Raw genomic sequence first — 10,624 nt, 5'->3', positions numbered from 1 at the left:
TAACAGTTTGGGACAGACCATTTTCTGTTCTAACTTATTAATTAATTGAAACTTGTGAATCAGGTCTTCTCATCCAACATCAGTACCTGAACTGACAAATGGGCACAAAGTCACACATTCCAAAATCTTGTGGAAAGCCTTCCCAGAAGAACGAAAGCTGGTAAAGCCCCAAAGGGAGACAAATCCATATTAAAAACCATGGGTTTTGAATGGGATGTCCAACAAGCTCATACAGGTGGAACGGTCAGATAGCCAAAACTTTTGGCTATATAGTGTATAGTGTCCCCACTCATCCATGTACAGACACTCTATAGCAGTCATACAGTATATAGCCTTCAATTACAATTCTTCTGGACATAATTAATGACTACTGTTATGCCTTTATTCCAAAGCTTCTCCACTCAGCCCAAATCACACTGCCAGTTTTTATCATGGGAAAACAAGTTGACCATCCATCATATGAAAAAGCATTGGAAAGTCTGGTCCCAGTGTTAGCAACCGCACAGTTGTATCAAACTCTTAGGCCAATGACCCATTACAGATCCTTTCACTGGCAGCAAGTCGTAAACAACAGGATCAGTAGAGGGGATAGAGAGACTACTGTACTCGTGTTTCTATGGTGTTGATCGCTTGCTGGCCAAAACCCTGCAGAATACCTCTCTCCAGGGAAGTTGTGATGCCTTTCTGGTCTTGGAGAGTGATGGTCAGTGGTTTCTTTGCTTTACTAATGACACTTTTGCCAGCACGTTATTATTGGATAACATTATACTAATTAGTTATAGAGAACTTCTTTGTAGGTGTTATAGGCAAAGATAATACAATGTTAGATGATGTTGTGTCATTGCTCCTCCCCAGCAACATATGAGCTGGTGTCCTGTGGTCACAAGCGTAGCTACCAGTTATACCATAGTATTCTCACTCCTTATGGATTCCTTGGATACTCTGCAGACACCTATGATGCAGGTGAGTCCTTAACACTGAGCAGACACCGGGACCCTCTTGTGAACAGACCGGCCAGGCCGCATTCCACCTTTTAGGACAGACGCCATTGGCACATCCGAGATCTGCTCTACTCCACTCTACCGCTACAATCTGTGAGTGTTCCCGGTCAGGTGTCATCCTGCTGGGCTGTTTGTGAAGTTGAACTTTGAGTTAATAAAAGTTCTGTTACTGTAACCGAAATCTGTGTGTTCACTGCCGCCGCACCACACTACCCCTCCCCACACACTGACACCAACATTGGAGTATAATTCTTCCTACTGATAAAAATGATGGAATACTATTACTTCCACTAAAAGTTGGAGCACTATTCCTCCCACTGACACCAATGATGGGGCACTATTCCGCCCACTGACCCCAACAATGTGGCACTATTTCTTCCACTGACACCAAAGATGGGGCTCTATTTCTCCCAATGACACGAACAATGGGGTACTATTCCTCCCACTGACACCAGCGATGGGGCACTATTTCTTCCACTGACACCAATGACTGGGCTCTATTCCTCCCACTAATACCAATGATAGGGCACTATTCCTCCTCCTAATGGCTACAGGCACTATTTAATTATTTTACTCCCACTGATCACCAAGTCTGGAACTGCTTACTCCCACTGATGCTGCAGCAATTTCTACTCCAACTGGCCACAGTTCGGCCCCCTTAAAGTCTGAGGGCAATTCGATTGGTCCTTTGTTTAGAAAGTTTGGAGACCCCTGAACTAGAGGGTAATTGGGAAATGATAAACTGAGATACATATTTAAATTTGAGGTTGCAGCACTCAAAGTGTCTTTATTATAGTCTGTCGTACCGGCTGCAGTACATACAGGCTGAATGTCTGCTGGTTTCTTTTGAACCGCCTGATGACACCTGGTTTTTAACCCGTGTGTATAGGGCTTTAAGCTGGCCGCACACGTATCAGTTTTTTGTGATCAGCCAGCGAGCTGTGTCATTGTATTCTGACAGTGGGACCCCCATCAGATTACACTGATCAGCACTGCAGCCAATTTTCCAACAAGTCAGTTCGAGAGCAGTCAGTCCTTAGATTGCCATCTTAAGATATTGGACAGACCTGTCCTCTTCTCATTCTTAGTTCTTAATTCCTTCCTTTGTGCCCCAGTTAATTTCCCTGTGTGTGCCAGCCTGGGTGATCCAGGAAAATGGAAATGTACCTATCCTGGTGTATCTTCTTTATAAAACACCCCCCCCCCCCCCCTCCTTCTTAAAATGTCCTTATAATATTTAGAAGAACTTTGAATCCTTTGGGCTTACAATATTCATCTTCTTACTGGACCTGTGAGGGTTGAGTAATGACCGATGTGTTTGGTGTTTTAGAAACACATATAGAAAAAAAGTTATGAAGGGTATAACACAATTTTCTATGTTTTCTTTAATTGTAATAATGCAGGATCGACATACTGTAAATCTCCAAGTCTGCTATAAAAAACAAAGTCTCCAAAAAGAGGATTTTTCCACTGCTAATGTTCCAGCCATGGCAGCGAGATTTCTATGCTATCTCACAGAACTCTGCAAAACTAACCTCACATGGGACAGAATCCCTTTACCTTTACCATTTGGACCCTTCATGCACACATTGATTTTACTGGATTGAGGCTTATTATTTTATATATTATTTTTCCTGAAAGGAGCTCAGTAGCAGTTATAGTAAATGTGTCATTAAAATCACAATGATGACGAGGGAATGATAATGATAAGATTGTCAGGGAGGAGTGACACTCAGAAGGACGAAGTTCACAACAACAGCCGCCTTTAGTATTCCTGGGATCTCTGCGGGAGAAGAAGAGTTCTGTCTGTCACTCGGAGCTGAAGTAGGTTTACATCGGGACTTGGGAATTTCAGGCAACCTTGTCAAGCTAAAAAATATTTAAGATGAGAGGTCCCAGTAATATAAGAAGTATTATAATCAGGGCCGTTGCTACCACTAGGCAGCCGCCTAGGGCGCCCTGCTGCCTAAGGCGCCACGCCACTGGTGTTCCTACACTTTTCTCTCTGCAGCAAGCAACTAAGTTTCAGCAGGCAGAGGACCGTGTGTGTGTCCTGACTCCCGAATTAATAGAAGCTGCATTGAGCGGCACTGGCGAGGCTGCATTTGATGGGCACTGGTGAGGCTGAGTTTGATGGGCGCTGGTGAGGCTGCACTTGATGGGCACTGGTAGGCTGCATTTGATGGATGTTGGTGAGGCTGCATTTGATGGGCGCTGGTAGGCTGCATTTGATGGATGTTGGTGAGGCTGCATTGAGGGGAGCTGTTGAGACTGCATTGAGAGGCGCTGGTGAGGCTGCATTTTATGGGTGCTGGTGACTGCATTTGAAGGGCGCTTCATTAAAAAGGTGGGGTTTACATGGACAGGGAAAAGGGGGTGGAGCCAAGGGAGGGTGGCAAAATGAGGTTTCGCCTAGGGTGTTAAAAATCCTTGCACCAGCCCTGATTATAATCCCCCTTCCCAGTGTTCTGTGTCTCCTAACTCCCCTACATTCCCTTTAGTACAAGAGGTATTATACTCATCTCTTCAATGTCCTGTGTCTCCTCCTGCCCCCCTGGTTTACTTTAATAGATAAGGTATTATACCCCCCTCTCCATTGTCCAGTGTGTCTCATACCTTCCCTCCATTCCCTGCAATAGAAGAGGTTTTATGCATCCCCATCCAGTATTCTGTGCCTCTTACCTTACCTCTGTTTTCTGTAACAGAAGAGATGTTAAGCTCTCTTCTTTGTCCCCTGTCTTCTACCGCCCCTCAATTCCCTGTAATAGAAGAGGTACTTTACTCCCCTCTGCATTATCCTATGTCTCCATCCACCCTTCGGTTTTCCCTGTAATAGAAAAGTTATTATACTTCTTTCTCTCTTTTCTGTAATGTCCTCTTTCTCCCAGTCTTAGTCCGCAGGGTTCAATATTGAACTATAACATCTTCTGGGAAGGCTGTCCACAAGGTTTAGGAGTGTGTCTATGGGAATGTTTGACCATTCTTCCAGAAGCACACAGGGCCGATCCTAGGGTCACCGGCGCCTGGGTGCAGAAATATTTCTGGCGCCCCCACATGGGCGTGGTCATCTTACCAACTCCTCCCCTTTACAAATGATTCTATGGCAACGACTCAAATACAGAGCTGCTCCTCTAAGAAGTCTTCGTTACCCTGAAATCCTCCCATGATCTCTTAACAATAAAGAAAATACAGGAAGAGAGAACACTAATGAGACCTGGAGGGGAGTCTCTCTGATGCACACAGAGAGGGCTTCTGTTAGAAAGAGTCCCCAGACATAATACAGGATACGGTCAAAGACTGCAGACATGATACAAGAGATGGTCAGAGACTGCAGACATAGTACAGAAGATTATCAGAGACTGCAGACATAATACAGGAGATGATCAGAGACTGCAGACATAGTACAGGAGATGATCAGAGACTGCAGACATGATACAGGAGATGATCAGAGACTGCAGACATAGTACAGGAGATGATCAGAGACTGCAGACATGATACAAGAGACAGTCAGAGACTGCAGACATGGTACAGAAGCTGGTCAGAGATTGCAGACATGATACAAGAGATGGTCAGAGACTGCAGACATAGTACAGGAGATGATCAGAGACTGCAGACATGATACAAGAGACAATCAGAGACTGTAGACATGATACAAGAGACAGTCAGAGACTGCAGACATAGTACAGGAGATGGTCAGAGACTGCAGACATAATACAGGAGATTATCAGAGACTGCAGACATAGTACAGGAGATGATCAGAGACTGCAGACATGATACAAGAGACAGTCAGAGACTGTAGACATGATACAAGAGACAGTCAGAGACTGCAGACATAGTACAGGAGATGGTCAGAGATTGCAGACATAATACAGGAGATTATCAGAGACTGCAGACATAGTACAGGAGATGATCAGAGACTGCAGACATGGTACAGGAGATGATCAGAGACTGCAGACATGGTACAGGAGATGATCAGAGACTGCAGACATGGTACAGGAGATCAGAGACTGCAGACATAGTACAGGAGATGATCAGAGACTGCAGACATGGTACAGGAGATGATCAGAGACTGCAGACATGGTACAGGAGATGATCAGAGACTGCAGACATGGTACAGGAGATGATCAGAGACTGCAGACATGGTACAGGAGATGATCAGAGACTGCAGACATGGTACAGGAGATGATCAAAGACTGCAGACATGGTACAGGAGATCAGAGACTGTAGACATAGTACAGGAGATGGTCAGAGACTGTAGACATGATACAAGAGACAGTCAGAGACTGCAGACATAGTACAGGAGATGGTCAGAGACTGCAGACATGATACAAGAGATGGTCAGAGACTGCAGACATAATACAGGAGATGGTCAGAGACTACAGACAAGATAGAATAGATGGTCAGAGACTGTAGACATGGTACAGGAGATGATCAGAGACTGCAGACATGGTACAGGAGATGATCAGAGACTGTAGACATGGTACAGGAGATGATCAGAGACTGCAGACATAGTACAGGAGATGATCAGAGACTGCAGACATAATACAGGAGAAGGTCAGAGACTACAGACAAGATAGAATAGATGGTCAGAGACTGCAGACATAGTACAGGAGATGATCAGAGACTTCAGACATGGTACAGGAGATGATCAGAGACTTCAGACATGATACAGGAGATGATCAGAGACTGCAGACATGGTACAGGAGATGATCAGAGACTGTAGACATACTACAGGAGATGATCAGATTCTGTAGACATGGTATAGGAGATGATCAGAGACTGCAGACATAGTACAGGAGATGGTCAGAGACTGTAGACATGATACAAGAGACAGTCAGAGACTGCAGACATAGTACAGGAGATGGTCAGAGACTGCAGACATGATACAGGAGATGGTCAGAGACTGCAGACATAATACAGGAGATGGTCAGAGACTACAGACAAGATAGAATAGATGGTCAGAGACTGTAGACATGGTACAGGAGATGATCAGAGACTGTAGACATGGTACAGGAGATGATCAGAGACTGCAGACATAGTACAGGAGATGATCAGAGACTGCAGACATAATACAGGAGATGGTCAGAGACTACAGACAAGATAGAATAGATGGTCAGAGACTGCAGACATAGTACAAGAGATGATCAGAGACTTCAGACATGGTACAGGAGATGATCAGAGACTTCAGACATGGTACAGGAGATGATCAGAGACTGCAGACATGGTACAGGAGATGATCAGAGACTGTAGACATAGTACAGGAGATGATCAGAGACTGCAGACATGGTACAGGAGATGATCAGAGACTGCAGACATAGTACAGGAGATGGTCAGAGACTGTAGACATGATACAAGAGACAGTCAGAGACTGCAGACATAGTACAGGAGATGGTCAGAGACTGCAGACATGATACAAGAGATGGTCAGAGACTGCAGACATAATACAGGCGATGGTCAGACACTGCAGACATGGTACAGAAGCTGGTCAGAGATTTCAGACATGATACAAGAGATGGTCAGAGACTGCAGACATGATACAAGAGATGGTCAGAGACTGCAGACATGATACAAGAGATGGTCAGAGACTGCAGACATGATACAAGAGATGGTCAGAGACTGCAGACATGATACAGGAGATGGTCAGAGACTGCAGACATGATACAAGAGATGGTCAGAGACTGCAGACATGATACAAGAGAAGGTCAGAGACTGCAGACATGATACAGGAGATGGTCAGAGACTGCAGACATGATACAAGAGAAGGTCAGAGACTGAAGACATGATACAGGAGATGGTCAGAGACTGCAGTTCCTATGGACGTTAGTGGATAATGGCCGATCGGCCCTCTCACCTGACCCAGCGATGGTTCCTCTGATCAGGAGTCAGCTCACTCTGAATTGCCCATGGTGACTCCGCTGGGTAGAACCCAGATCTGTATTCTGGCAATGACTGCATTCCTTTCTCTGCCAGGGATGGCACCAGGCTGTGTGTCTTTCCCTCTGGTGGCGCAGGGCAGTGGGGTTTCCTCTCTGATGGTGTTCCCTCAGCACTGCCCTCTTCCTCTGGAGTCCTGGGTGTACTTCCCTGAAAGCTTTCCCAGGCTCCTGTATCTCTCTCTCTCCCATTCAGCTGAGCCTGCTGTGTGGGCTGCAGTTTCCGTGTTACAGTGGGGCTGCCAGTCCTACATGTCCCACAATCCTCTTCTCCTTTTTCTATTCTATTTTTCCCTGGCTGATATAAAGGCGGGGGAAGAAACATAGTGGGAGGCTGTGCTGGCCAGCGCCGCTCACTAGTATAGCAGTGCACGTGCGGAGGAGAGGGAGAGGGAGGGGAAGGGGCGAAAGGAGAGCCCGCAGCTGCAGTGACGTCACTAGGGTTGGTGTCACCAGGTGCGGTATAACATGGTGTCACCCTCCTTCCACCAACTTTAATCGCCCCTCAGTACAGACTCCCCCTCCACTAAGTATAGACCCCCCTTCGTCAGTGCAGACCCCCCACTAAGTATAAACCCCTCTCTCAGTACAGACCCCCCCTTCATCAGTATAGACCCCCCCAGGACAAACCACCCCCCCTCCATTAGTAGACCCCCACCAGGACAACCCCCCCTCCATTAGTACAGACCCCCAGGACAAACCCCCACTCTATTAGTACAGACCCCCAGGACAAACCCCCTCCATTAGTACAGACCCCCCAGGAGAACCCCCCCTCCACTAGTACAGACCCCCACAGGACAAATCCCCCTTCATTAGTACAGACCCCCCAGGACAAACCCCCCCTCCATTAGTACAGACCCCCCCAGGACAAACCCCCACCATTACTACAGACCCCCCAGGAAAACCCCCCCTCCACTAGTACAGACTCCCACAGGACAAATCCCCCCTTCATTAGTACAGACCCCCAGCACAAACCCCCCCTCCATTAGTACAGACGTCCCACCAGGACAAACCCCCCTCCAATAGTACAGACCCCCCACCAGGACAAACCCCCCTCCATTAGTACAAACCCCCCCCAGGACATCCCCCCTCCATTAGTACAGACCCTCCCGGACAAACACCCCCCTCCATTAGTACAGACTCCCCCAGAACAACCCCCCTCCATTAGTACAGACCCCCCCAGGACAACCCCCCTCCATTAGTACAGACCCCCAGGACAAACACCCCCCTCCATTAGTACAGACCCCCAGGACAAACACCCCCCTCCATTAGTACAGACCCCCAGGACAAATCCCTCCATTAGTACAGACCCCCCAGGACAAATCCCCCCCTTCATTAGTACAGACCCCCCAGGTCAACCCCCCTTCATTAGTACAGACCCCCCAAGACAACTCCCCCTGCATTAGTACAGACCCCCCAGGACAACCCCCCCATTAGTACAGACCCCCAGGACAACCCCCCATTAGTACAGACCCCCAGGACAACCCCCCCATTAGTACAGACCCCCAGGACAACCCCCCCCATTAGTACAGACCCCCCAGGACAACCCCCCATTAGTACAGACCCCCAGGACAACCCCCCCATTAGTACAGACCCCCCAGGACAACCCCCCATTAGTACAGACCCCCCAGGACAACCCCCCCATTAGTACAGACCCCCAGGACAACCCCCCATTAGTACAGACCCCCCAGGACAGCCCCCCCATTAGTACAGACCCCCAGGACAACCCCCCCATTAGTACAGACCCCCAGGACAACCCCCCCATTAGTACAGACCCCCAGGACAACCCCCCATTAGTACAGACCCCCAGGACAACCCCCCATTAGTACAGACCCCCAGGACAACCCCCCATTAGTACAGACCCCCCAGGACAACCCCCCCATTAGTACAGACCCCCCAGGACAGCCCCCCCATTAGTACAGACCCCCCAGGACAGCCCCCCCATTAGTACAGACCCCCCAGGACAGCCCCCCATTAGTACAGACCCCCAGGACAACCCCCCATTAGTACAGACCCCCAGGACAACCCCCCATTAGTACAGACCCCCCAGGACAACCCCCATTAGTACAGACTGCCCCAGGGACAAACCTCCCTCTATCAGTACAGACACATAACACCCGTGCGGCAGTTAGAGAGGACAGTGTGAAGCCGCGCCGCCCGGGTGAAGAACAGATCGAGACAGGCAGCAGCTTAGGCGGGAGTGAGAGACAGAGGAGAGAACCTGTGTCAGGCTGCAGGCACGGGCCGCCCCCCCTCCTCCCCCCAGCGAAGTCACTGTGCGGCTGGTCTCTCTCAACACAGAGACCAGCCGCTCCGATCTCCGGCGGCTGCTCTCCTCTGACAGGAGGAGGAGGGAGGGGGGACGGGCTCTAGCAGTGAAAAGCACAGCGGCCACTCCGCGGCGGTGACCTGCGGACAGAGCTATCCAGAAGTAGATCCAGAAGTGTCCAGAAGCACGGAGGGGAGAAGGAGGAGGGAGGGGAGCACTCTGGCGCTTCAGCGCCCCCACCTCTCTGGCGCCTGGGTGCACTGCACCCCGTGCACCCGCCTGGGACCGGCCCTGGAAGCACATTTGTGAGGTCAGGCACTGATGTTGGACGAGAAGGCCTGGCTCACACTCCCTGCTCTAATTCATCCCAAAGGTGTTCTATCGGGTTGAGGTCAGGACTCTGTGCAGGCCTGTCAGGTTCCTCCATCCCAAACTCACTCATCTATGTCTTTATGGACCTTGCTTTGTGCAGTGGTGCTCAGTCATGTTGGAACAGGAAGGGGCCATCCCCAAACTGTTCCCACAAAGTTGGGAGAATGAAATTGTCCAAAATGTCTTGGTATGCTGATGACTTAAGTGTTCCCTTCTCTGGAATCAAGGGGTCAAGTCCAACTCCTGAAAAACAACCCCATACCATAATCCCCCCTCCACCAAATGATTTGGACCAGTGCAAAAAGCAAGGTCCATAAAGACATGGATGAGCGAATTTTGGGTAAAGGAACTTAACTGGCCTGTACAGAGTCCTGACCTCAGTCCGATAGAACACCTTTGGGATGAATTAGAGCAAAGACTGCGAGCCAGGCCTTCTCGTCCACATTAGTGCCTGACCTCACAAATGCGCTTCTGGAAGAATGGTCAAACATTCCCATAGACACACTCCTAAACCTTGTGGACAGCCTTCCCAGAAGAGTTGAAGCTGTTATAGCTCCAAAGGGTGGGCCAACTCAATATTGATTGTTGTTCCGTGTCTCCTACCAACCCTCCATTCCCTGTAATAGAAGAGGTATTATACTTCCCCATCCAGTGTGTCTCTTACCTTTCCTCTGTTTTACTTCCCTCTCTGCTGTCCTCTTTCTCCTACCACCCCTCCATTCCTTGTAATAGAAGAGGTATTACACTACTTTCTCTAGCGTCCTGTGTCTCTTACATAGTTACATAGTAGGTGAGGTTGAAAAAAGACACAAGTCCATCAAGTCCAACCTATGTGTGTGATTATATGTCAGTATTACTTTGAAACAATCGATGCCCCCCGCTGAGGCCACCACCTTTGGAAGGGAATTCCACATCCTTGCCGCTCTTACAGTAAAGAACCCTCTACGTATTAAATCAGAGAAAAGGGAATATAGGGATTATGACGGTGCCAGGAAGAACACAATATGTTCCAATATTAAAATAAACAATTTTTATTAATACATAACAAT

The sequence above is a fragment of the Aquarana catesbeiana genome, linkage group LG08 (genome assembly GCF_042186555.1).
Source record: "Aquarana catesbeiana isolate 2022-GZ linkage group LG08, ASM4218655v1, whole genome shotgun sequence".
Classification (NCBI taxonomy): Eukaryota; Metazoa; Chordata; class Amphibia; order Anura; family Ranidae; genus Aquarana; species Aquarana catesbeiana.
This window is presented reverse-complemented; position numbering follows the sequence as displayed.